General features: G+C 40.3%; 1 long non-coding RNA gene across 1 annotated transcript; it reads left to right on the plus strand.

Annotated features, from left to right (window-relative positions):
* Positions 1–21,294: 21,294 nt before the first annotated feature.
* Positions 21,295–24,241, plus strand: LOC127537624 (uncharacterized). Its single transcript, XR_007947351.1, has 3 exons — positions 21,295–23,319; positions 23,416–23,541; positions 23,638–24,241. It is a non-coding gene; the product is annotated as an uncharacterized LOC127537624 (long non-coding RNA).
* Positions 24,242–25,911: the final 1,670 nt, after the last annotated feature.

The following is a 25,911-nucleotide window of genomic DNA, read 5'->3' on the forward strand; positions in this document are numbered from 1 at the left end:
GTCCAGCAGAGAAAAAAGACAACATAGAAGTCAAAGCTCACTGTGTGAAATCACTATTTCACTCACTACTCTATATAATATAAAACAGTCATTGGACATTTGTGAACCATTGTTATTTTGTGCCAACACCGACAAAGAAAGAATGGCACAAATTTTTGCATCTGCGGGGCATTGCATTGTGGGATTGTCAGCAGAGAGTAGCGCAATGAAAACCGCTTCTCTTATTTGCTTTAGAGGGTGATCAAATAAAACGTGTAAATATACCACAGCTGCACACTGTGTAGGAAACGGAGAAGGATTTCAGACACTGACTGTCAGCTGATCACTGGGGAGCAGAAGATTCAGTGTAGTTAGAGCCACTGGTAAGTATATTTAGTCAAGTATTGTCCTTGAGTACAAGTTTGAGGTACTTGTATTTTACTTAAGGCTTTTCATGCCTTCCACTCCTCTACTCTTTCTCAGATGGAAATATAGTATTTTTTAGTTCACTACATTTATCTGTAAGCTTTAGTTAATTTACAATTAAAGATTTTTTGCATTCAAAAAGCATAAAGAACATCTAAAAATGCATTTAGTAATAATTTAAGCTATCCAAGAGTTTATACAAGCACAGCTCAAACGCTTAATTAATCAGTTAGTCTGATGACAGAGAGTTGGCGACTGTTGTGATCACAGTTTGAAGCTCTTGTAGAAGCATGTCTTGACTATTTTCAGAATTTTTACAAACCAAACAACTGGATGCAATAAAGCTTCCTCCAGCTACTCTAATTAGGGCTTCTGCCAGAAAAGTTGTTAAGCCTGGTGGGTTGGGTGTAAAAACTCTGTGACCTGCGTGGGCCAGCAATGAAGTGATGACAGCATTAAAAATTCCCTCTAATTAATCCATCTTTTTTTTTCCTTATCTTGTTGACGTGACTGTATTTTTTATAAACTGCAAGATATATCATGAGTGACATACAATGCCTATAAAAAGTATTCACCCCCCTTGGATGTTTCATCCTTTTGTTGCTGTTATACATGAAAACATGGTCTATATAATCAGGAGCTTTTGACAAGAATTTACAATAAAAACCTCTTTATTATCAAAGTGAAGAGATATTTACAAAATCATGTTAAGTAATAAAAAATATATAAGGTAAATGATAGCATAAATATTCACCCACTTCAGGCCAGTATTTAGTAGATGCACATTTGGCTGCAATCACAGCACTGAGTCCATGTGGATATGTCTCAAACAGCCTTGCACATCTGGACACAGCGATTCTTCTTCATTCTTCTTTGCAAAACAGCTCCAGCTCTGTCAGGTTGCTTGGGGATTGGGAGAGCTCTTTTCAAGTCCAGCCATAAATTCTCAATTGGATTGAGATCTGGGCTTTGACTTGACCACTCCAGAACATTCACCTTGTTGTCTCTGAACCATTTCTGTGTCAATTTTACTGGGTGCTTGGAGTCGTTGTCTTGCTGGAAAAAGACTCTTCTCCCAAGTTGTCGTTCTCTTGCAGACAGCGTCAGATTATCCTCCAGGATTTGGCAATATTTTTCAGCATTCATGTTCCCCTCCACCTTTACAAGATTTCCAGGACCTGCTGCAAAGAAGCATTCACATATCATGATGCTGCCACCACCATGCTTCACAGTGGAGATGGTGTGTTTGCTGTGATGTGCAGTGTTTGGTGTTCACCAAACATGGCATCTAGTTTGTTGGCCAAAAACCTCAATTTTTGTCTCGTCAGAACAAATAACCTTCTTCCAGTTGACCTTGGAGTGTCCCACATGCCTTTGGGTGAATTCCAGGTGAGATTTCATATGAACGTTTTTCAACGTTCCACCTAGTTTTGTAGAGGAGGTGAATGTAAAGAAAGAAAATTCTACTTGCTTTTTCTTTGCCACTCTTCCATACAGCTTTGACTGGTGAAGAAGCAGAACAGTTGTTGTATGTACAGCCGCTCTCATCTGAGCCACTAAAGCTTTATAACTCCTTCAGGGTGGTTGGAGGTGTCTTGGTCGCCTCCCTCACCAGTCTTCTTCCTGTCCAGTCATTCAGTTTGTGAGGATGGCCAGCTGTAAGTAGATTTTAAACAAATGCTACACTCCTTCATTTCACAATGATGGATTTAACTGAACGTGGGATGTGCAATGGGTTGGAAATGTTTTTGCCATCTCCTGATTTGTACTTTTCAGTGTTTTTTTCTCTGAGTTGCTTGGAGTGCTCTTTTGTCTTCATGTTGCAATTGTAGCAGCAATACTGATGAACCAGAGACCAGACTTTCCAGATACAGGTGTTTTTATACTACAATCACTTGACTTGACACACATCAGCTGCATTGATTCATTATGACACTGCTTGCATCAACCAGCTGGACATCTGTTAAATTAGCTCAGTCACTTTAAAGGGGATGAATATTTATGTAATCATTCACTTGACCTTATATATTTTTAATTAATTAACATGACTTAGTGAAAATCTGTTTTCACTTTGATATGAAAAAGTTTTTTTTTTATAAGTTTTTCCACTGGCTTTGACTCATTGACTCAGTGGAGATGTAAAACGTCACGTGTTGATAGTGAGCTCTCCAGCCATTAGATCCATTTCGATCCGAGTTGCCGAGTAATTGAAGTTAAAAAATTTTTTTCTCTTTCCTGATGCTTAAAGCCGGCAGCGGGTCAACTCCAGCCTGCTGGCTCGCCTGGTTTGCAATACACTGGTGGAAACTCTGAGTAATGCACTCTCCTGTGAGACCATTAGACATTTGCAACTCATTCAAGAAGAGACAATATATGAATCCAGTTCTTAGATCCTTGTACTGGCTTTCTGTTACACATCGAATTGAATCTTTTTATTCTCTCTGTGTGTCCATGGTCTGGCGAAATATGTCAGAAATATGTTTGCTGAGTTCAGGATCGATCGATTTCTCAGATCTGCAGGGACTGGTCAGCTAGAGGTTTAAAACAAGCTCCACTATAACCAACAACAACAACAACAACAACAAAACCCTGCATTTTTATTGATGCACGAGTAATAATAATCCAATGATCTCGCATATGCTGCTGCATGTAACAATAACGGAAGACATTTTTGTTCTCTGAGTAGTTTGCTTTTAATATTTGTACTACGTTTTCATAAAGGTACTTTAATAACTGTAATTTAATAACATTTTTAGTCCAGGGCTTTTACAGTTTTGTATTAGTACCTTTACTTAAAATAAATGAATACTTCTTACACCATTGGTTACTGTAATATCAACAACTATAATAATGTCATTAAATGTTGAATTCACATAATATCTCATCAGAAATCAGATATACAAAACCAAACTCATAATATTATCATTAGTCAGGTCAGGTGTCTTTGTTTGCAGGCACTTTTGTTCAAAATAACTTAAATATTCTTAAAACTTTGCAGTGCATCATTCAAATAAGTGAAAGTGTGTCGAGTGCTACATTAAACTCTAGCTATTTTTAAAATCCAATTAAATGTGCTGTCAAGACTCTAAAGGTCTTAAAGGTCCTAATAAAAGATTTAAAACGAAAACATGTAAAAACTATTTTGTTGAGCTGCAGTATCCTGCTCTTAACACAAATGGCAACTTTAAAGACATCTTGACTAATTGGATTCTCTCCTGAGGGGGAGAACAGTGGGCTGGGTGGGAGAGAAGAATACAAAGATCTGAAAATAGATCTACATTTTTAGATCAACGCTGCAGTCGGTTGTTGAGAGTTTGTAAAATGGACCAAAAATTAGGCTCAAGGACTTTTTGACGAAACGAGCGCAGCTATTTCTGGCTGTAATTTATAAACAGGAAGTTGTTGAAGAGATGAGTCTGGACACAACTTGGCAGAACTCAAATGTCTTGTCCCCTGACACTGCAGACTTATTTATTTTTTCAGCCGACTCTGACATTTGGCTTTAATCACAGCATCACAGCACTGAGTGTCATCTTTTTCACTGTCACCCAAAACACTAGTTGGGCCGCATTTAGTCGTGTGATGTATTTGTGAAGGGCCGCTTTGCTAATTGGTGGGACCTTGAAATCGAACCCAAACCTCCTCCTTGGCAGACTGGATCACAGCTGAACTGACCCAACAACAGACTTCTTCCATCTCTCATCGTCTTTCTGAAAGAAGCACAAGGAAGCTTCACAAAGAACAGCCATTTTTGAAACCCACTCACTCTGGAGAGAATGGGAGCAAAGTCGAGTGTCCCTGCTATCCAAGTGCAAACCTATACACTAGTAAGAAACACACAGGTAAAACAAATCAGTCAAATGTTAGTAGTACATAAAGGTTACAACATGACAGATAAATACACTTTTCACAATGAAATGAACACATTTTAGAGGAAACCGAAAATTTCTACAGTCCTTACCCTTTAGATAAAGTCATATTTATTTCAACTTATCGTCGACAAAAAGGTTTTGTTTTTCTGATGCATTGCAGCTTCTTCAGGGCAACTGAAAAATATGTCAAAATATTTAATACAATAAAACTTCTAAAAAGAAAATTAAAAATTGAATATAAATTAAATTGTATTAAACAGACAAAATTTTCAATAAGATAATTATACAGAAGATACAAAACAGAATTATGAAATGAAACATTTTTTTCAACAAAAATATTAAACATTAAAGATGAAATATTTTACATAATCAAACATTTTAAAAATATAGTAAACAAGAAGAATATTAAACATTAATTAGACTATTAAACCTCTAAAAACACAAAACATTTAATTAAAAAATTAAATCTTAAAGACAAAACTTTAAATAAGAATTAAACAGAAAACACAATGAAGCATTTAAAAAGAAAATTAAAAGGTGGGAAAACATTTAAAATGAACAACCTTAAAGATTTAATCGAAAAATTAAACATTGGAAAAGAATTTTTTTTTCAAACAAGCCGATAAAACATTTTAAAAAAACAAACATTAAAAAGTGAAAACATTTCAAAATCAAATCAGACATTAGAAAAGAATAAAAGGTGAGAAAAGAGCAAAACTAAAGATTGAAGAAGAATCAAACTAAAGGCAAAACATTTGAAAAGACACCAGTTAGACTTTAGAAGATCAAATTAAACAGAAGAGACAATAAAATGATCAAAAAGAGCAAAAACAGATCAAGGTCTTAAAGCGTTTTCTAGTTTGAAATGAAACATCAAGTTGTTTCTTCAAACATTTCCTCTTTCTGAGTTCTTGGTTTAATTGTGGACAGATTAACTAAGAACTCATTTCAGAAAACTGCTTTCCAGAGAAAGTCTACTAGTAGTTGAAGGCATCAATCAAACTAATGTTACTTTCTGATCTCCACAAACTTTACTGTTCAATGAAGAGAATCAAAGTTTGTTCAGGATTTCTAAAGAACCCACAGGTGAAGGTCTGAGAAGAACTCAGATGGATGGTCTAAATGTGAAATCAAACTCATGGTCACAAGTTTGAAGGCTTCTGTTAACCAGAAAGTTCAAACTAACAGAGAAATACTCTAGAACTTTTAGGATTTCAGTCCTCAGACTGTCTGAAGGTTCAAACTAACAGAGAACTCCTCAGGAACTCAGAAGATATCAGTCCTTGGACTGCCTGAAAGTAAAATCTAACAGATCTACTGTACGAAATACAAAATTTCAGCCCTCAGACTGTGTGAAAGCTCAGGTCCTGAGGACTCAGGAGGTCTGGAGGCTTTGGAAAGTCTTGAAAGTGAGGGTTCAACCCTCCAGCACAAAGGCTGAAGTCCAACCCCCTGAGAAAATCGGTCGAGTCGAGACTCGAGTTAAAAAAAAAAACTCGAAAATGGCAAAAAATAGATGATAAATCCGCAAAAAACAGAAGAGCTAGTATCTGAGCAAGTAGTTCAGGGGGTAAGAAGAGAGACTACCAAGTAGAAGGTAGTAGGTTTGAGACCCACCACTGGCATTTTCTTTGGTTATTTTCGTCAGGATTTTCAAAAAATTTAAGAAGGGTCTGGTCTTGAACTGGCAACCTGCAGCTCCATAGGTAAACCTTTAACTCACTGAGCTACAAATCAGATAAACAGAAATAAATTCGTCGTCCCTTTGTCATCGTAGTTTCTGTTCCCAATAAAGTGACCACATGGGTGGAGCCAAGGTGGAGTCAGGGCAGAGAGTAGGAGGGGAGGTGGGTGGTGGCCTCCCCCCTCTACCCCACCACCTCCCCCCTCTACTCACCCCACCGCCCACCACACCTTCCCCCGCCTGACGAGTTTTTCGAAAATCCGAGTCTCGGCGGGTTTTCCCGAGTTTCTGGAGTTTCCACAAGGTTGGAAGCAAAACAAGTTGTCATGAAGAGGTGTTGAAGTCAAGGATGGAGTAACTTTTTACAGCGACTAGAAGGAAGACAACTAGAAGAGCAAGTCTTTAACCAGCATCCCTAAAATCCATGGAGTCAGCGCCACAGAAATGAAGGGAGGTCAACTTTTATCAAACTCCATCCAGATGTTCAACTTGATATCTTTACTTTGAGATTTTTAGCACCACAAACCTTTAGTATCACACTTTATTATCATTTATTAGGACTTTAATGGAATCCACCAGCAGATTTAGTTTTTGTTGAGAAACTTTATTCTTGTCATCGTGGGACTGCAGTATTTAAAACGGTTCCTTCCATTTTATCTCATGTTTAGTTTTAGTGGAGAAAGTTATTTTAGTTGTCGATTAGACTCTTAAAAACCAAATAATGAATTGCATTAGTCAAGAGGTTTAAATTTCTTACTTTGTTATATTTTAAATTACAAAAAATATAAAAATAAAGCGTCTTGAGACGATTTGACCTGTATTTGGCATTACATAAGTAAATTGTATGTATCTTGTAATGTTGGAGTTATTCAGCCATATATGTTGGAAAACACATTTTCTTTGTCCATTAATCTGTTGATTGTTTTCTCCAGTAATTCATTTCTTGTTTTGGTTCATAAAATGTAAAAGCCAAATATATTCAGTTTACTGTCATAAAAACCAAAAAGATTCACATTCATGATGCAGGAATCAGGCAGTTTTTCACTTTTTATCTTAGTTTAGTCAGAAAGATAGTTGATAATGTGTGAATTGTTGCAACTTGTGAGCCGTGAAAGGTTTTAATGTTTGGGGCCGAGTGTCAAAAAAAATTTAGAAGCCAGACGTCTTGTAGTACCTCTGGAAAGGTACAAAGCTGCTCGTCTTCATCAGGAAAAGTCTTCAAAGCTTCTTCAAATCCAAACAAAATACAATCAAAAGACCAAACTAACGCCATTGGTGCATTCAGGTGCAGTCGGACAACGAAGTGGCGTTCAGGAGCGTCGGAAATCGGAGTATCAGTAATGCAAATTTCCAACGAAAATTGAGGGGGGGCACACGGGGTGGCCAATCAGATCACACGGGGGGTCACTGCCCGCCACCCCCACGGAAGATTTGCCACTGCCCTGGCAGCTACACAGGCTTTCAAACACAGGTCATAGACATATATGTATGCATATATCTATGACACAGGTGCGTCACTCAGAGACAGCCAGTCTGACAGCTGCACAATGACTGGGGAGCGTGTAGGATGGAAAATGCGGACCGGATTTTCACAAACCTGGCGTTCTTTGGAGTAGAAACGCAAACTGGATTTCCCCAAAGGTTGCATATTCACACAACAGTAAAGTGGAACTTTTTTTTTTCCCGTGTGATATTTGGAGTGTGGCGTGAGAGCGTGTGAAGGGACTGAGTTACATGTGTCTCACGGCCAAAGCATGAGAGTTGGCGGCACTGCATTTGTTCTTCACAAATCTACTCAAGTACACGTAAAAAGTATGGCAGAGTAAAACTACTCTCAGACTTACATTTTTTTCGAAAAGTTACCCAAGTAAATGTAACTCGTTACTACCCACCTCTGCTTGTTAAGTGAATTTACCTTAAATCAAGTGGGATGAAACATTTTGACTGAAAAGCAGACAAATAGTCTTGGTAAGATTTTGACTTTTGCAGTGTTCTCCTGAGATCTCAATCAGATTGAGCACCAGGGGGGGAATGCACTGAAACGAGCCTGAGCCACAGAAGCTCCACCTTGTTGTTTTAACGTCATGGCTAAGCAGTGAATGCTTCCCTACAAAAGCTAAATTAGGCTAACTAACAAAACAGTGAAGACAGAAATCTGCTGAGGAATCCCAAGATTACAAGCTGCTAAATAACACACACATTAGCCTTCAGCCTGTTACGTAAACACTGACCCACTGACCTTTTTCAAACAAGCCTTGAAGCTAAAACTGCTTTTTGGTGTCATTGCCCACAAAAAGCATCTGTCACTGTTGGTGAGGATCTAACTCTGCTTGTGGGAAAAAGCTTTGTCTGAAAAATATAGGGTGAAAAAACTGCTGGGAACGCTGATACAGTTCATCTCTCTCTAAAGTGACGCTGTGGACCGGTCAGGTCAGATGTCCTGCAGCCTTCAAGTCTACGGCAGATGTTACAGCTGGGTGAAAACGCAGATGTAACCACCTTGTCAACAGCTTTATCCACGTAAGAGATGCCATTTTCAAGCACCCCATCTATTTTATCTAAAGAGACGCTAATGAAAACGAAAGAAACAAACCAAAATCACAAATCTTTATTACTCTGTTTTAATGTCTTTTATGTCTTGTTGTTTTCAGGCAGCAAAGTGTATTTGGATCCAGTCTGGCAGTATTGATGGGCATATCTAAAGTGCATTCAGCCAGTAAAATAAAGTTTAGCCAGACTTTTGTTGTCCTCTCTCCAAGTGCAAACCAGCTTGTCAAGAGACACACACAGATCCACATACACAAAGCTAGATAAATCAGGAGATGTCTATTTGTTCAGGGTTGGTGACCTGTTGTTCTGATACACTGGAACCTTCTTGACCTAAATAAGAAATGACATAAAGGTGAGTGCATTGTACCTGTGGGCCTCATCTGCCATTTGTGTCATGAAAACCGACAAAGCAGAACAACTATGGACAAAAGAAAAGAAAAGGACATTTCTGATTGAAACACTGAAGTGACTGTGACAGCTATGATCAGTTTTATATATTCTTCCTCCTTCCAACATAGTGAAACCTGCTTTTCCCTGCATCTTGGATATATTGTGATGAACAGCAGTCGTAAGCCTTATTCTAGCTAAATGCCTGCCACGGAGGAGTGTTTCTCAAAGACAGAGATGCTGCCTTGAGTGCTTTTAACAATTGTGAAAACAAGCCACCCCATTTCCACTCTCTTCCACTCTTTTCTGTCTTTGCTTGTTTTGTCTTTCTTTCCTGGTTCAAGAACACAAAACACCTGAGGTCATTGTGTTTGTGCACACGTCAGCTGATTTTCTGCTTTGCCTCAGGCAGAGTGAGGAGCCAGGAGGGAGAGACAGACAAAAGAGAGAGAGAGAGTGCAAAGTCATCCACCTAAAACTCTAAACAGGCTTAAAGCATGACTGCTTCCTTCTAGCCCTGGGTGGATGTCCTCTCACTGCCTCCCTCCCTCTTCTCCTCTCCTCTCCTCTCCTCTGCTGCCTCTTTGTAGGGTTTTGGTGGCTGTAGAGGAGAAGTGTCTGTGACGCCTGATCACAACATGACACTGCAGAACATCGACTGCTCTTTCCGACTGTCTCTATGAGTTAAACTCTCTCCCTTCCAGCATCGTTCAGTCGGCCTGGTGCTGTGCCCGTGACTCTACGATAATTAAAAAATAGTTAGAGAGGGCTTTACTGGCCTCCTGCCTGCTATTTCTAACCTCATTATATCATGTTAACTACAGGATTATGTCAACTCATTGTGTTTTTACAGACATGTGTGTAAAAAGAGTTGAGATGAGAAAAGATCAGCGCCGCTCTCTTGTCTACATGAGAGTACTGAAAGCAGGCGGTTAGCTTAGCCCAGAACAAAGCCTATACACAGGGAAGGAGATGGGCCTAAGAGTGGGATCAGTGTTGTCGTCTGACTCATAGCTTCTTTGTGCATATCTTCCACGATATTGAAGAATTCCTTTGGATGAAATGTAGTCTACAACTAGACAAGAGATTAAGCAGCAGTCATGACTTCCCCAGTTTAATATAAAATTTATGTCTTTGATCAAACAAGACTTTAAGTTTCCCTCTATCTTTTCCATCACAGTGAACCGTAGTGACAGTACAAAAAAAAAGCAACAGCAACACTGCTCTCCCTCTGTTTGCCTTCCTCTGAGAGGTCTGAGCTAAGCAGAAAGAGAGAGAGAGAGTTCCACTGTTGAAATCAGATCGGTTACACTGTAATGCAGTCTTAATTCTCTTACCTTCACCGTGCTTTAAATGTAACAAAGCCCCCATGAGAAACCTCAAGCAAACAGATAGCGAGATATACCCTAATGTTAATCAGCCAACCAAAATTAAATCAGGATTATCCAAAGCTGTATAGCTTACACAGTAATATTCGACTGAAGTATTTGGAGAAATGCCCAAATATGAGCAGTCACGTCTACACCCACTGCTCTGAAGTGACGTTAAGCCCGCAGAAGAATTTGCTAATAGGTCTGTGTGGAAGGGCTCAGACTCAGTGAAAAGCAGCTGGCAAAGACCAAGAAGTCAAGACAACTCATGTAACCATGACCACATTTAATCAGCAGCAGGCTCGTACACAAAGACAATAAGCAGTTCATTAGAGTCACTGCTGAGTTGGTGGTTTGAAAAGGAAAACAGTCCCACACCCAGTCAACACAAAGTCAGCGCAGGGAGGCTTCTGTTTGTTGGTACAGTACCCAGAGTTTCACAGTTTGTTATTCTACATGCAGCAGAGATAACACGCAGACACACAACAGTGAAATACATATCCAAACAACGCACAAACACCCACAAATATACCATACAAAACTAGGATTTTTAAGCTTGAATTCTGAATGGCTGTCTGAAAGTTTTTGATTACTGTAGCTGATGACCCCTTCACCTTCCCATCTTCACTTTGGAAAATCTCTAAAAGGCCTGAGGAGCTCTGGAAGCTGTGCTGCAGCTTTAGGAATTTACAACATGTATGTGTGTGCCAGGCTGTATTGATTTTCTAGCCAGACATGCCTCTCTGAACGGACAGAAGACAAAGGAATGAGACAGAATGGCCACTCATACTGTACAGCCTGGCTGCTGGGCACATTTCACGCCTCCGTCGCCGTGGAAACCCAGCATCGGTTGAGCCTGGAGGGTGACAACAAACCTCACATCGGAGGAGAGCGTTCGTTTGCACCCCAGCAGAAGGCTAGGTAGACAAAAAAGACCTTTTCCTTTCTGCCATGACAAAAAAACTCCCACTGCAGTAATTCTGCAGCTGACAGCTCTCTCTCACATGGAAGCTGTGTGAAAGTCCAACTAAAACAAGCACGAATTGTTTGGATCAGAAGATTATTTGCCTCTCGGCGTGGTTGCTTTTAATGAGAGATGCCATTCACACCTTTCAATTGCTATTCATTTCTGCTATCGCTCACATCTCCTCCACACAATGTGCCGCCTTTGTGTGCTGAATTAGACCTATTGAATGTGCAAACTTTCAGCTGCTCGTATCGTGATCTCTCATCACTTTGCCTTTATGCACACAGAGAAATTCATTTCAGCTCTTTTATTAGAGCACAAGCACACATTGCCATTACCTGCCCTTCTTTTTTATAGCCAAATGGAATAAATGAGTATTTAGCAGCACCATAAATATGTTAACACAATGCTGACACATGGACAAACGCGAGCTCTTGATTAGAAACATTCGGCTTCTAAACAACTCTGATGTTGCAGCTCCCAGACAAATAACTCAATAGCGATTCTTACATTATGACAATATTGAATGTGTCTTTTTTAACCTGTACTCCGTGCCAATATTTAAAGCCAAAGCCACGTTGCCATTGTGAATTTGTATTTTTGTGGTGAAGCCACTTGGGAACTTGTTTTTGTGAGATGCCCGTGCAGGGCAGGAGCCCAGGTCTGCTGTAGCGCCAGATGGTGGTTCATTAGATCCTGTGTGTTGTGTGTTTGGTGTGAAGCGTAGGAGGAGCGGGGCGGATGTTTGTTCCCATCAACAGCCAGACTTAAAGTCTGGCTTCATCCCTATATAATGCTCCCATTCCTCAGAGTGCCAGAGCGTCTGGCAAGCAAAGTGATACTAGAGTGAAGTGTGATGGGAGGAGACGCCGCCTTTTGTTTTGTGCTTACTTTAAGCCACGCTCTTTCTCACTTAACAAGGAATTTTAATGCTAATTTTAGCACGTCATGTGTTTCAGTCCCTAAATGTAAGGAGTGGGGAAAAATTACAATATAATGCATCTACCGCAAACCACATCTTTATAAATGAACTGTTAAACCTAAGTTACAGTGGTATTTAAATGTAGATCTAGTGGGTTGTGTTGGTCATTGTACTGGTCATATTACTGACTTGACATTAAGCATGTGCGAAGCTGAAAGTCACAAACCTGAATTAATACATCATTACTCACTGTTAAAATCATGCTGAATTTTACATTTGCTGATTAAGTCATTTGACCTTGGTGAATTCTTCCATTTTCCGGAACGTCTCCCAAACTGGTTATTCACTCATCAGAGGATTAGTGTGAATGTGTGTTTGAGAGGCGCAACAACAACAGACAGTGTTATCAATAGCAACAATGCAGCAGTTTGGAGAACAGTGGAAAACTGTTCTGGTTTTCAAATCAGAAAGCAAAGAGTCACAGTTTTAACTGCAAACACACAAGTATTGTTTCAGCATTACATTCTGGCCCTTGGAGGCAAAAGTTCGTGTTTTACATCGCCAAAGTATCTTCCTGCAAGGGCAAAGTAACAAACAGCACCATGACCTCAAAGATCTAAAGTAAGAACATGATCACCTGATTTAAGCTGCAGAAGACAAATGAGAATATTTTTTGGAGGTGCAATAAAATACATAACTGAGCCTGTGAAAGCTGATTTTAAGTGTAAAAAAGTGGATGATTGGCAGTGCTCCCAAAGTGAAAATGTTTACAGAAATCTTGGAATAAATCGAGGTGACAGAATGTTCCTGGAAGTTAAATCTTAACCAGACGTCTTTATAGGGCCATGGGACACACAGTATGGACAGAAACTGGCATAAAATATGGACAATTATAGCCACTACACCAGAAAACTTTCTGGCCAAAAAGGGGTCAAACCAAACTAAAAGGACCCATGAGGTACATGTGTGAGTGTTTTTGTTATTGCCTGTGTGGCTGGACACTTCAGCAGGGAGGATTGGCAAGACAACACACAGACATTTGTGACTGTCAGCCCAAATGAATCCCTTCACATTTTCATCAAAAAATACAAAAGTGGCATAAACTCGGGAGTAATTTGAAATTGCCTTGTTTCAGTGCTGCCTTTGGCCCTCCACGACTCCAGCAACTCTACTTTGTGGGTGGTGTGACAGAAACCTGACCTCGCTGCTCGCAGATGTTGCTGTGGTTTGAGCTCCTCCAGCTGTTCGCAGACACACAGGCTGCCACAAGGCTTGCACTTGCACTTAATGTCACTCTTTCTCCTCTCCCCGGCCCATTTACATTGTCACATGGTGTGCAGATAGAGGTTGATGATTAGAGACTGCATGAGAAAGGGCACAATTACAGTAACCGCAAGCTGGAGAAAAGCAGGTGCTACTGGGAAAAGAGAAAAAAAAACATTTTTTTTCTACACGAGAGTGCAGCATATTCAGCTGCAGACTATTCAGCCTAGATGTCTTTTCATGGAGGAATGCAGTGGAAAGGAGGCAGATTGGTACCTGGCTTAGTTGATAAGCTGAGCATTAGGAGACAGAAAGGAACAAAAAAAGCCCTGTCTACATCCCCAACTCCTCCCTGTCCTACTCTGCTCTGATCCTTGAATCATCTGAGAAGCTGCTTCAAATCTTTGTATAAAAGGTTTGACTAACAACCGCAAAACATCAAAGGCTGTGGTTTTGTGATTTGGTTTCTGTATCTTGTGAAAAAGGGAACACAGCAGCCACCAGCCAATCCAGCCAAGTTATGAAATTATTTTTGTACTGCTTTATTGTTTTAATTCCACCTGTTATATTTAGATTTTCCTAATAAAGGCTAGATTTATCATGGACAAATACAATACAAAAACGATCTAACTGTTTTCTAAGTTGACATAGTAACATGGCCTGCAATGAAGTAGGCAATGTGTGCTGACTTCAGGATGCTAACATGCTGATATTTAGCTAATGTGTATAATATTCACTATACAAGTTTAGGTTGATAGCAACAGATAACAAACACTACACAAGTTTGGGCCATAGAACATATAGAGAAGATGGACAATTGGATAAGAAAAGCCAATGCTGAAGTGTTATAACCTGTATTCTTTCTAACAGCCAGCAGGGGGAGCTTCCTCTGGTGGCACAAAGAAGGCAGATTGTATAGAAGTCTATGATAAAATGGTACTACTTCTCATTTGATATGTTACCTCAGTAAGCATGTTCCTGATGAGTTTACGGTCTCAGGCCATGTCCACACATATCCGGATATTTTTAAAACCGAATATCCGCCCCCCTCCGTTTAGGAAAAAATCTGCGGCCACATGTCTCCGTTTTCTACAAAAATCTCCGTCTACACGTGTCCGGATACATGTACGTATATATCAAGCTTATCCAATCAGAATAAGCTTCCGTCTCGTGTCGTCACTTCCTCAAAAAACAAAATATGGCGCCAGGCTCGTTTGTGTGGACCGACAAGGAGTCGGAATTGCTTTTAAATGTTGTTTTGGAGTACAAAGGGAATAAAACCCATTTACCGCTTCACCCCCGAGGTGAAACGGTAAATGAGCTTGTAAGATCAAACAAGCAAAAAGCGCCTGTAGTATTGTTGAAACCAGTACACTTTTGAGCGCGTCCATTCTGCTCCGGTTGTCTACAAAGGTCGCATGTCTGACGTCACAGCAGTTTTGTCGCAGGCAGTGACGTCTGCACTCCTAAAACTCCGGTTATGTCTGTCCACACGTAAACGCATACCCGGGGTTTTTCCCAAATCTCCACTTTGGCCGGAGTTTTCAAAACCTCCGTTTTCAGAACCAAAAACCCCTGGTTACATGTGGATGACAGGCCGAATCGGAGAAAAATATATGAGTTTTCAGACTTATCCGGATATGTGTGGACAGGGCCTCAGATGCCGGCGTCAAGACTTTGTGAGTACAGCATGATTAATTACTTTGTCAAGGAATGTGGCAGAATTATATGATGATCGGCGTTGGTTTCTCTGTCTGTCTGTTTGTCTGTCAGGAACATTAGTCAAAAACTGAATAACGGATTCGGATGACATTTTCAGGAAAAGTCAGAAATGACACAAGGACCAACTGATTAGATTTTGGCAGTGATGGAGCTTATGATATGGATTTGTTAAAGATTTCTGTATCATTGCGAGATAGCAGCATGGTGTCACTGTAACCATGACAACAAGTGAACGCTATGCCAGCTGCCTGCTGACAATCACATGATTGCAGTCCTACTACAGATCGACCACTGTGGACTTCCTGGGACTTATCAGTTGGAAATGATACAAGGAATGAGCAGCCTTAGCGGAGCACTGTGCTGTCTGAGTGCTTTTGTAGTTTATTAAATGTGGTCCCATTTAAAGTAAATAGATGTTAAAGAAGGAATTTTTAAAGGGAAAGCTACCTTCTGACTTACAGGTATTTTGCTGTGCATAGTCTCCTCAGGTTCCCGAGTCCGATCCACAGCTTGCTGATTTCATCCAGTTCTGAAAGATCAACATGGCCGCGGCTAAATACGAAGACTCAAGGAGAGACAGAGAAGGACAGCAGAGAGAAACAGAACAAACAATGCACAAGAGAACATCAAACACTGGGCAGGCTGGTGAGGCCAGTGACCACAAATCAGAAATGTGCAGCTCTGGAGGCAGACATACCTGCAGAGGAGAAAGGACACAAAGTTAAGTTAGTTGACACGCAATGGATAAATGTATAGAGGAATTGATTGAATAGATAGAAAAAGCAAAAATGTCAACCTGCAGATGGTGCAAGCCATGGGCATAACGGACGTGGGGTACGCGTGACACATGTCCCCCGCACTTTCCACATCTGTCCCCTCTGTCCCCCGCACTTTTTTTAGCCGTTACAACAGTTAAACCCGTTATTAGCATCCAGTAACATGTTTTCCCGAGCCGTCTTTGAATGCACCATGAGCGCATGCTAACGCAGGTGTTCCACAGGAGACGTGCTGCTGTGCTGAGCAGTGCTGAACGTGCGTCTGGAGTAATGTTTAGCAAACCAGCCAGAGCTAGCAAGAAGCAAAAAACTTTACACAGTTTTTCCCAAACAAACCGTGTAAGTTGTTGGATGCAAACAATGTTAGACTTGTTAGCTAAATGATGACAAGGTAAAACGTGACAATATATCAATATGTTAAGCTAGTTAACAATAATTCAAATGTGGTTGCCTCTGTTACATTACTTGCTAATGAGTTTATTCTTGGAATAAACCCAGTCCTCTTTCATTTCTGGGCAGAAGATGTGCTCACAATTGCTCTCCATGTATTTAAGTCTTTTGGTCCCAAAAGAGGAGAGTCAGGGAGGAGAAAAAAGAATAGGCTATCTATGGTATAAATTTACAACTATTTTTTACTCCTTCTCTTTCAAATTGTATCTCAGACTTTTGATTTTCAGATTTTTTAATGATTATTTCCATAACAAAGAGCAGAGTCAGGCAGGAGATGGACCAGAGGCGGCGGCCAGCAGTAATGTTGACCATGCAGGGTCTGCAGAAGTGAAAAAAAATATGTATCTATGGGTTAAAGTGATTTTGAGGTTAAATTCTACTGCAATTTTTACTCTTCCTAATGCTATTTCAGAATTTTTCTTACCACATTTTTTTGTTTATTGCCATAACAGAAAGAGCAGAGTCAGGGAGGAGATGGATCAGAGGCCAGCAGCAGGGACAAGGATGTAGGGTCTTTACAGGTAAGGAGAGATTATAACTTCCTGAAAATAAGATATCTATTGCAGGGAGAAACCAGGCAGTACTGATCATTTCATGTTCAGTGTTTGGCATCTTTGGCTACTCGTCCAGTAGATGTTCAAGGGACATTGTTGTCAACTCAACTAGAGTTTGGCCACTAAAACTTTAGATTTTATAGTTTAAAGTTTTATACTTTATAGTTTAAAGAACTAGCCTAGTTGGTCCCCTGGTATTGTACTGTGGCTGTTAGGGATTATGTGGTTCTTTAGCCACTAAGGACGGTGCAATTAAATGTAAGAGAATGATAAATCGTTCTGAAAAATTTGTCCCCCTCACTTCTGAGATGGTGGTTACGCCCATGCCTCCACGAAACTATGTAGGGCACATCCTCCTTTGGCTAAAAATTCAGGATGGAGGGACCTGCTTCGGTCTCTAGAAGAATGTAAAATATTTTACTACATTTTAAAATAAAATCTCAACTGTTCTGCAAAACTGAAACTAAAATTTCATAAAGCACTGTTACTAGGAAAATTGTCAGAACCTCATATTGGAAAGGTTAACAATGGAAACCTGGGATTTGTCTTTTTAGAGGAAAAAATGTGTTAAATTATCAGGCAACAAAATGACTATAATTTGGGCCTTGCTACAATACTCTGTTATCAAAACTGCCATGAGTATTTCATCTGTCTGATCTGTTCATGATTAAAACTTTCCTTGCAGGGGCAACCACAAGTAGCTGAGGACTTGAATGCATGCAGTTGAGCCATAGTGCGCAAATAAAAGACTGTCTTAGCCTCAGTAGGTATGAAAACTGAAGCCAAAATGGCATTGTCAAAAAGTTGCGTTATTTCTAGAGGCCAGCAGGAGGTGACTCCTCCGATTGCAAAAAATTGTATACAACACTATGAGAAAATAGCCCTACTTTTCACTTGATTTGTTCCTTCTGTAAACATTTTCCTAAAGAGTTCGAGTTCTCACTTGCTAGTTTGTTTTCCAATACGGCATGATGCTCATTTAGTAAATTATAGTCCCATTTAGAGGAGCATAGAAGATAAAGCAGGATAAATCTGACTGTCTGAACATTCTGAGACTAGCCTAGCCGTGCTAGACAACCCACGGCAACAAATTTAATTCTCTGCCAGGGTGGGTCTAGTTACCCTCCATAAGCCTCGAGGTTGGATGCTCCTAAAACTGGCCGATGAATCACCATGAAGTATAGAGTCAGAAGGTGGGCGTAACTAAGTGACGACAGAGGCGTGACGATTCTGACAGAAACAACCAGAAACAACTAGCCAAGCCACGCTTGGCAACAACAAATTTAATTCTGTGCCAGGGTCGACAACAAAAACGACAACAGTCGTTGAGCTCCATTAGCACCGACTCTGAATAATCTTTCTGTTAACATGTCTGTAATATACTTGAGCTTCACCCATTGACTGTATAAATAAGGCTTCACCGAACTACCGCATCCTCTGATTTCCGGCGCTCTAGGAACTACGTCAGCCTATTCGTTGCGCTGATTGGTTGTATACCTACCCAATTGCTGGAGAGTGATTTGAAAGACAGCCTTTTAGCCTGCCTCCCTCCCTGTCGAGAGTTCCTAGACCCTTGTGTCTTCAGACCTGGGTCTAGTGCGACTAGGCTATTATGAGACATGTATAAACATTCTGAGGGTGGAAGTCTGTTTTTATTGTTCAAAGCTGACACCGGTCTATTTGGGATTTGAGAACAAACTGAGATTTTCCTTTCAGGATTCCCTTATGCTTCAAATATTATACTATTGTCTTTTAAACATTACCTCAAATGCCTTTAATGTGTGAAAAATGTGCCGGAAGTGCATAAACAGGCTTTTGAGGGTTTTTTATTATTATCTGAAAGTACTTGATATTAATAAAAATATAAAAATACTGTAATAAATATCCATATTTTGTGCTATAAAAAATTATACAAATGAGACATGGTTGAGCAGAAAATATTCTAACAAATTTCAGATTTCAGCAGTTTTTGATAGGGGCGGCATGGCTCAGTGGGTAGAGTGGCCGTCTTGTAACTGAAAGGTTGCCGGTTCAATCCTCGGCCCGTCGTGCTCATGTCGAGGTGTCCCTGAGCAAGACACATAACCCCTAATTGCTCCTGATGGGTCGCGGTTAGCGCCTTGCATGGCAGCTTCCACCATCAGTGTGTGAATGTGTGTGTGAATGTGAATGGATAAATGTGCTATATAAATACAACCATTTACACTTACCATAATAACATTGATCAGAGCATGTTATTAAGTGCAGATAGATGAGAAAAACAGTGCCAGTTTTAGTAATTTAACGTGCCATTTTCAAAATTAAACAATGCTGAGAAATTTTAAATTGTTTTTAAAGGCATTGTAGAATTCATGCCAAAAACTCTGAGTGGAGACACCATTTCAATTTATTTTATTGAGTTATTTATTCGTTTATTGAGTAGTTTAGTGAAACCAACTTAACACCAAACTCAGAGACATCCACTTTACATTTCAACAAAATCTAGATAACCAAACCATTGTGAAGTAAGTAACTCCGCTCTTCTGTTTAATGAAGTAAACACTTTGGAGATCCATGTAATTTTGCTGCAATACTGTCCAATATGCCTTATAACACAATTCAGAACAGGTTGTAACACTCAGTGCTGTTGTTTTATGATAATTGGTTTAATATTTAGCGCTGCACAGTACAGTAGTGGTTAACACTTTTGCCTTGCAGCAAGAAGATCCCCGGTTCAAATCCCGGTCTGGGCCTGGGATCTTTCTGCATGGAGTTTGCATGTTCTCCCTGTGCATGCGTGGGTTTTCTCCGGGCACTCCGGCTTCCTCCCACAGACCAAAAATATGCTGAGGTTAATTGATTATTCTGAATTGCCCGTAGGTGTGAATGTGAGAGTGAGTGATTGTCTGTATATGTAGCCCTGTGACAGACTGGTGACCTGTCCAGGGTGTCCCCTGCCTTCGCCCGAGTCAGCTGGGATAGGCTCCAGCACCCCCCACGGCCCTAGTGAGGATAAAGCGGTGTATAGAGAATGGATGGATAGACATGTTAGAACCAAAATTATGTGACATTTTAATTTTGAGACTAGTGGAAGACAGACAGGACTTCAGCTTCTCTTAAGGATTTGGAGAGAGCTGTATGTCAGGTGGCAGATGAAGATCGACAGAATGACTTTTCAGCCCATCAGGTCATACATGAACAAATGGAGACAGATCTTACATTATATGAGGTGTAAAATTTCTACACCAGTGTTTCTGCATTTTACATTAACCCAGTAAATATGAAAGTTAAAAGTTTAAAAATAACTGCATTACATATTTGCTTCATTGCTTTGTTTACATTTAAACGAAGTAGTGCTGAGACTGCTGTCAGAATGTGACTACCTTGATTTCATTGCATTGAAAAAACACCACCGTTCATCCAATCTGATTCAAACTCCCCACTGCACTTCCTCAGGACCCCTGCAATACCCCTACCAAGTTTGAGCATGATCTGATGTACCGTTGTCATAGAAACCATTGCATAACGGTTTCTATGCAGAATGAACACCTCTAAAAAACAAATAGTTTCGAATGAGACATTCTAGAATTCATGCATCATTTAAATCTCAGTGTGCAGACAGTTCTGAACAGTGTCTCAAGGATTTCAGCAGGACAACAGGACTACTCTGAAATGAGCAGCAACAACCTTTCAACAAAGTCCAAAGAACCCAACATTTTTGAGGTAAGTGACTTCACTGTTCTGTTTGATGAAGCAAACACCAGAGGAAACATTCAGAAGGCAGTTTTAAAGTATTTTTCTACAACTCTGTCCAATTTGTAATGAAATCAGTGAGTCAGAACAGGATAGAACACTAAGTTTTGTACTTATCTTGTAATTTTTAACATCTTGTTATAAAAAACCAACCAGAACTCCTGTAAAGAGCAGGACAAACATTTTTGTTAAGACAAAATTTGGTTTTAAAGCTCCAGACTTGGAATAATTTGACTATAACATGACCAAATGCATAGATATGTTGGGATAGCAGGATTTTTCTACTGAGAAATATTAATTTTGGAGTATTTAATGATAATCTGATGTGTTGATGTGAGTAAGATATAAGGTCACTTCTTTCTGATAAGTAAATTAATTCAGTAAGTGTAATAGGTAATAGTTCATTCTGTTTCCTTAACTTGCAACATGGAATCCAAATATGAAATTGGATTATGCTATCCAGCAATATTTTTGTTTTTGGTGGTACAACTTGTCATATCTGCTCAATCAGTTAAGTTCATCACATTTTCTTTTTCATTTTTGTGACCAAGCATTTAATGTTAAAAAAAATTCTGTATGTTTTGTTTTGTATTATCCTGGCATGCAAGTACAAAAGTGTCAGAAAATATCATTGGTTGATTTCTGTATTATTGTTTTTGTGGGGTAATGTGTGCTCAAAGATGAGACTTTCAGTGACAATTTCAATTATTTTTTAAATTTCAATTCATGACCATTTTATTTTGATACTGTACCTCAAAATCATCTAAAAAAAAACAAACAAGCTAAAGATAATCATCTAAAAAAACAACCTATAGATAGATATGATTGTTTCTGGTTCCGGAATGGAAGATTCTATAACTCCCACACCAGTACTTCATGTGTGGCATCATGTGTGACATCATCAGCAGAGATTATAAGTATAGGGTGAATTATTAAAACCACTCACTTCTATCTAGAGCCAAAGACAGCGAGGAAACCAGGGACCAGCGAAGAAACCAGAGCGAGGAATTAACCAAACTCAACAAACCTTCGACCGTCTTCCAGAACTTCAGTGTTGTTGAAGAATCTCCAACTTCTGCAACCAAACAACTACTGCAGTTGTCACCTTTGATGTCTTTTCAACCACTGTTGAACAAAAGTTCTGCTACCATGCCAATCAGGACCAATCCACGGTGCAGAGGAGGACCAAATTACCGTGGGCCAAACCACCACCACGTAAACCCCGCCGGACCCCAAAGCTCTGGTGGCGCCTCTCAGGCAGAAATTAACTACCTTAACTACCTGAGAGAGGATAACCATCATATGAGCATTCAAATCCAGGAGCTCATCGCTGAGAAGCAGCAGTCATCCCACGAGATGGTTCGCTCTAAGGCCAGGATCCAGCACCTGGAAGAGATTCTGCTGGAACTGGACAAGGAGAAAAAAGAAGTCCACACACAAAAGGGAGAACTCGAGCAGCAGAGAGAAGTCTTGGAGCAACAAGAAGAGAGTCAAAGACTGGAGGAGAAGATCAGGCTGAATGAGAACGTCATCAGGTTCAAGACTGATCAGTTTGAAACTCTCCAGACACAGTTCCAAGAACTGCTCAGGAGCAAAAAAGAGACAGAAGACCTGCAGGAAGAAAACAACAAGCTGCAGAAAGAAAATCAGGCATTGTTAGAAAAGACTATTGAGTCTTTTGAGTCTCTCCTAGCGATCATCAGGCTCACTACTGATCGGATTGAAACTCTCCAGACAGAGAAATCACAACTGGAGAATGTGCTCTTCCAAAAACTGCTCAGGAGTAAAGAAGAGATCGAAGACCTGGAGGACCTTTATATCCAAGAAAAAAAGAGATGCTGCAAGTTTTTCAGAGGTCCCAAAGTGAGAAAAAACAATAAAAAAATAAGTGAAGAGGTGATCGAGGAGACAAACGAACAACAGAAGCGGGAGAAGAAAGCCAAGAGTAGGAGAAAGGGCTTCTGGAGTTGGCTCAAGTGCTGTTTCCCTTGAGCCTCCCCTTTCCTCCATCTCCTCACCTCTTCAATGTGTGTCCTGTCATGTGCGTTCTGTCGTGTGCATTCTGTCGTGTGCATTCTGTCGTGTGTCCTGTGTCCTGTCATGTGTGTCCTGTCCTGTCCTGTGTCCTGTCATGTGTGTCCTGTCATGTGCGTTCTGTCGTGTGTCCTGTGTCCTGTCATGTGTGTCCTGTCATGTGTGTCCCTTTCCTTCCATCTTTTCTTTTCTTTTCCTTTCCTTTCCTGTCCTGTCGTGTGTGTCCTGCCAAGTGCGTTCTGTCGTGTGTCCTGTCATGTGTGTCCTGCCAAGTGCGTTCTGTCGTGTGTAATGTGTCCTGTCATGTGTGTCCTGTCATGTGTGTCCCTTTCCTTCCATCTTTTCTTTTCTTTTCCTTTCCTTTCCTGTCCTGTCGTGTGTGTCCTGCCAAGTGCGTTCTGTCGTGTGTCCTGTCATGTGTGTCCTGTCATGTGCGTTCTGTCGTGTGTCCTGTGTCCTGTCATGTGTTTCCTGTCATGTGTTTCCTGTCAGGTGCGTTCTATCGTGTGTCCTGTGTCCTGTCCTGTGTGTCCTGTCATGTGTGTCCTGTCATGTGTCCTGTGTCCTGTGACCCCGAGTTAGGCAGCATCCGAAGACATACACCTTGAATCTGCCTACAGACATGTCTCAGGTAAGAAAAAAAAAAGTTCAACACAGAGATTTGCTCCATTGATGCAACATGCCAAACTAATGAGTAAAATGTGCTTGTTTCATCATCTAACTTCAGAATTCAGACTCCACTTTCTGTCACCAACTGACCAGTGGTGCTGCAGTGTCGGCTGATGGCCTGTATAGGTCCGGTAACGGCTGTAGCTCCATATCTGCTTCACAGCTACTAGGAGACATGTTTCAGGTAAAACATACTATAGAGATTTGCACTTGTTTGACCTATATAAAGTCAAGTCAGTTTAATACAACTGAACTAATGCCTGTTTTTTCTTTTCCACAGAAAAAGAACACTCACTACTAGCAAGCAAAATTCACTCTTCAATTGAAACCTTCACAGATTTCTTGTTTTTTTTCCCCTACACAATGTTCTGGGGGTTTTTCCCCTGCTTGCAGGTTATAGTGAGTACATGTTTAAACAAAGATGAAGATATAATAAAAAAAAATGTGATCAAAATAACATTTCTGTGTATATGTTGAAAGTTGTTAAAATTAAAATATATGTGTATGTGGAAATTCGAGTTTGACATGTATTTTTTCATTACGATACCATGATGTGTATCTGTGTTTTTGCCAAAAATGTAACATTATACTTCTTTGCTTATGTAGAAAGACAGAGACACTGTCCTATTTGATTAATTAGGGCACCTATTGTAATGAAACACACACACCCAAAACCTCCACAGGCTGCATGTCAGCCTGAAAATCATTGAAACCTCTCAGCTTCACACAGCCTTTAGAGTAACTCCAATTGAAATTTTGACCAGGTGAGATCTTCCTGTCTCTGCCTTTCAAAATAAAAGCACAGCACAATTTCAAAATAAAGGCCTGCAACAGACCGGAAAATGCCAGTTAAACAATTGCCCTCTGTCCTGTAATGTATTCTGGCACATATCACAACAGCTTGACTGCACCTTGAATACCTCCTCACTGCCTGAAACCGTAGCGCAGTCTTAAGTGTCTCCGAGGTACATGGGTCACACTCTGCCTGTCCTGTCCTGTAACAAGAGAAGAGAGGGTGCCAGCCAGTTTTCTCAAACAAGGCGGCATGGCTCAGTGGGTAGAGTGGCCGTCTTGTAACTGGAAGGTTGCCGGTTTGATCCTCGGCCTGTTGTGCTCATGTTGAGGTGTCCCTGAGCAAGACACCGAACCTAATTGCTCCTGGTGGGTCGTGGTTAGTGCCTTCCATGGCAGCTTCTGCCATCAGTGTGTGAGTGGGTGAATGTAACATATCATGTAAAGTGCTTTGGATAAAAGTGCTATATAAATACAACCATTTAAGGCCTCCACTGCAGGTACACATTATGTCAGCATTTCACTGACCCATACCCAAGTGCCCTTGTTTTCTCAGCAGCCCTCATTCATTCACCGTCTAGAGGAAATGGGCCTCCCTGATTTTGTAAGGGAAGTGCAGTGAGGTTGGTGTATGTGGGTAACGGATCAAGTGACTGGTCCAATTCCTGTTTTGCCTCCGAAAAGTCAGTTAATCACCAGAGATATCAGAACGCATTGTCTGGAGAATCTGAATTTCTGTTCATGGATTTTATGGAACTGTCTAGTAGCTATTGAGATATTTAAGTCTCAATGTCAAGACTGGAGCAACCAAAATGTTTCTCTTGCGAAATGACCTATAATAAGGGAGAAAACTAGATTAAATATCAGAGAACCATAATACTATATGACAAAGAGGAGATCATTGAGGTGGTATGTTAAATGAAGGGACTGTGAGAAAAAGTGATGGAGAAGGGAGAATCTGTAGGACCTCAGGGACCCGACACACTGAAAACTAAAAAGCTCGTCCTTGACGTATAGATCACAAGAGCTTTGCATTTTTGTTATTAGACACATAAATTACACAGGCAGCATGGTGAGCACTTGTCAGAGTGTTATGTCACACCCGGGAACAAAGACAAATAAGTCCTGAGTAAGTAAATAACACAAAACAGCACATCTGAGGATTGGAGCAGTCAGCGTTTGCTTCCATAAGATTAAAGGTCGTTCAGTTTGAGAGCTGCTTCATGCGAATGCATTCAACCTTATTATGTTGTGTATTATTGACTACATAAGCAATCGATAGAAAATAATGACCGGGGTCAGAAGCCAGACATAACATGTCATCCTCACATGTACGTATTGAGCTGGAGATTTCTTCCCGCATGTTGTTTTGCATTTCTATATCATAGAATCATCAGTGTGTAAATGTAAAGACATAAAGCATCTATACCAGCTTAGCTATGAATAAATGCCTGTCAGTTGAACTGGTTGCTGTAATCAAAATACTGCAGTTAAAGTGTTTTGATTGTACACTTAAGTGAATAGGAGTCATATCAAAAAGTCTAAAACCACAAGTTACTTTAATGGCAAATTCAGCTGAGGAATCCACGTCAAACTGATCCTTCATTACAATGGGATGTGATATGGAGCTTTGTTCCCACATCATAAACTGAGCTGTCACTGGGAGAGGAAGAAGCGAACATTAATTTGTACTTATTGAACCGGTTAATGAACTATTCAGGGAAATACCAATATTCAGTGTTTGCTTCATTGCTCCTGGTGA

The sequence above is a fragment of the Acanthochromis polyacanthus genome, chromosome 15, assembly GCF_021347895.1.
Source record: "Acanthochromis polyacanthus isolate Apoly-LR-REF ecotype Palm Island chromosome 15, KAUST_Apoly_ChrSc, whole genome shotgun sequence".
In the NCBI taxonomy this organism is placed as follows: Eukaryota; Metazoa; Chordata; class Actinopteri; family Pomacentridae; genus Acanthochromis; species Acanthochromis polyacanthus.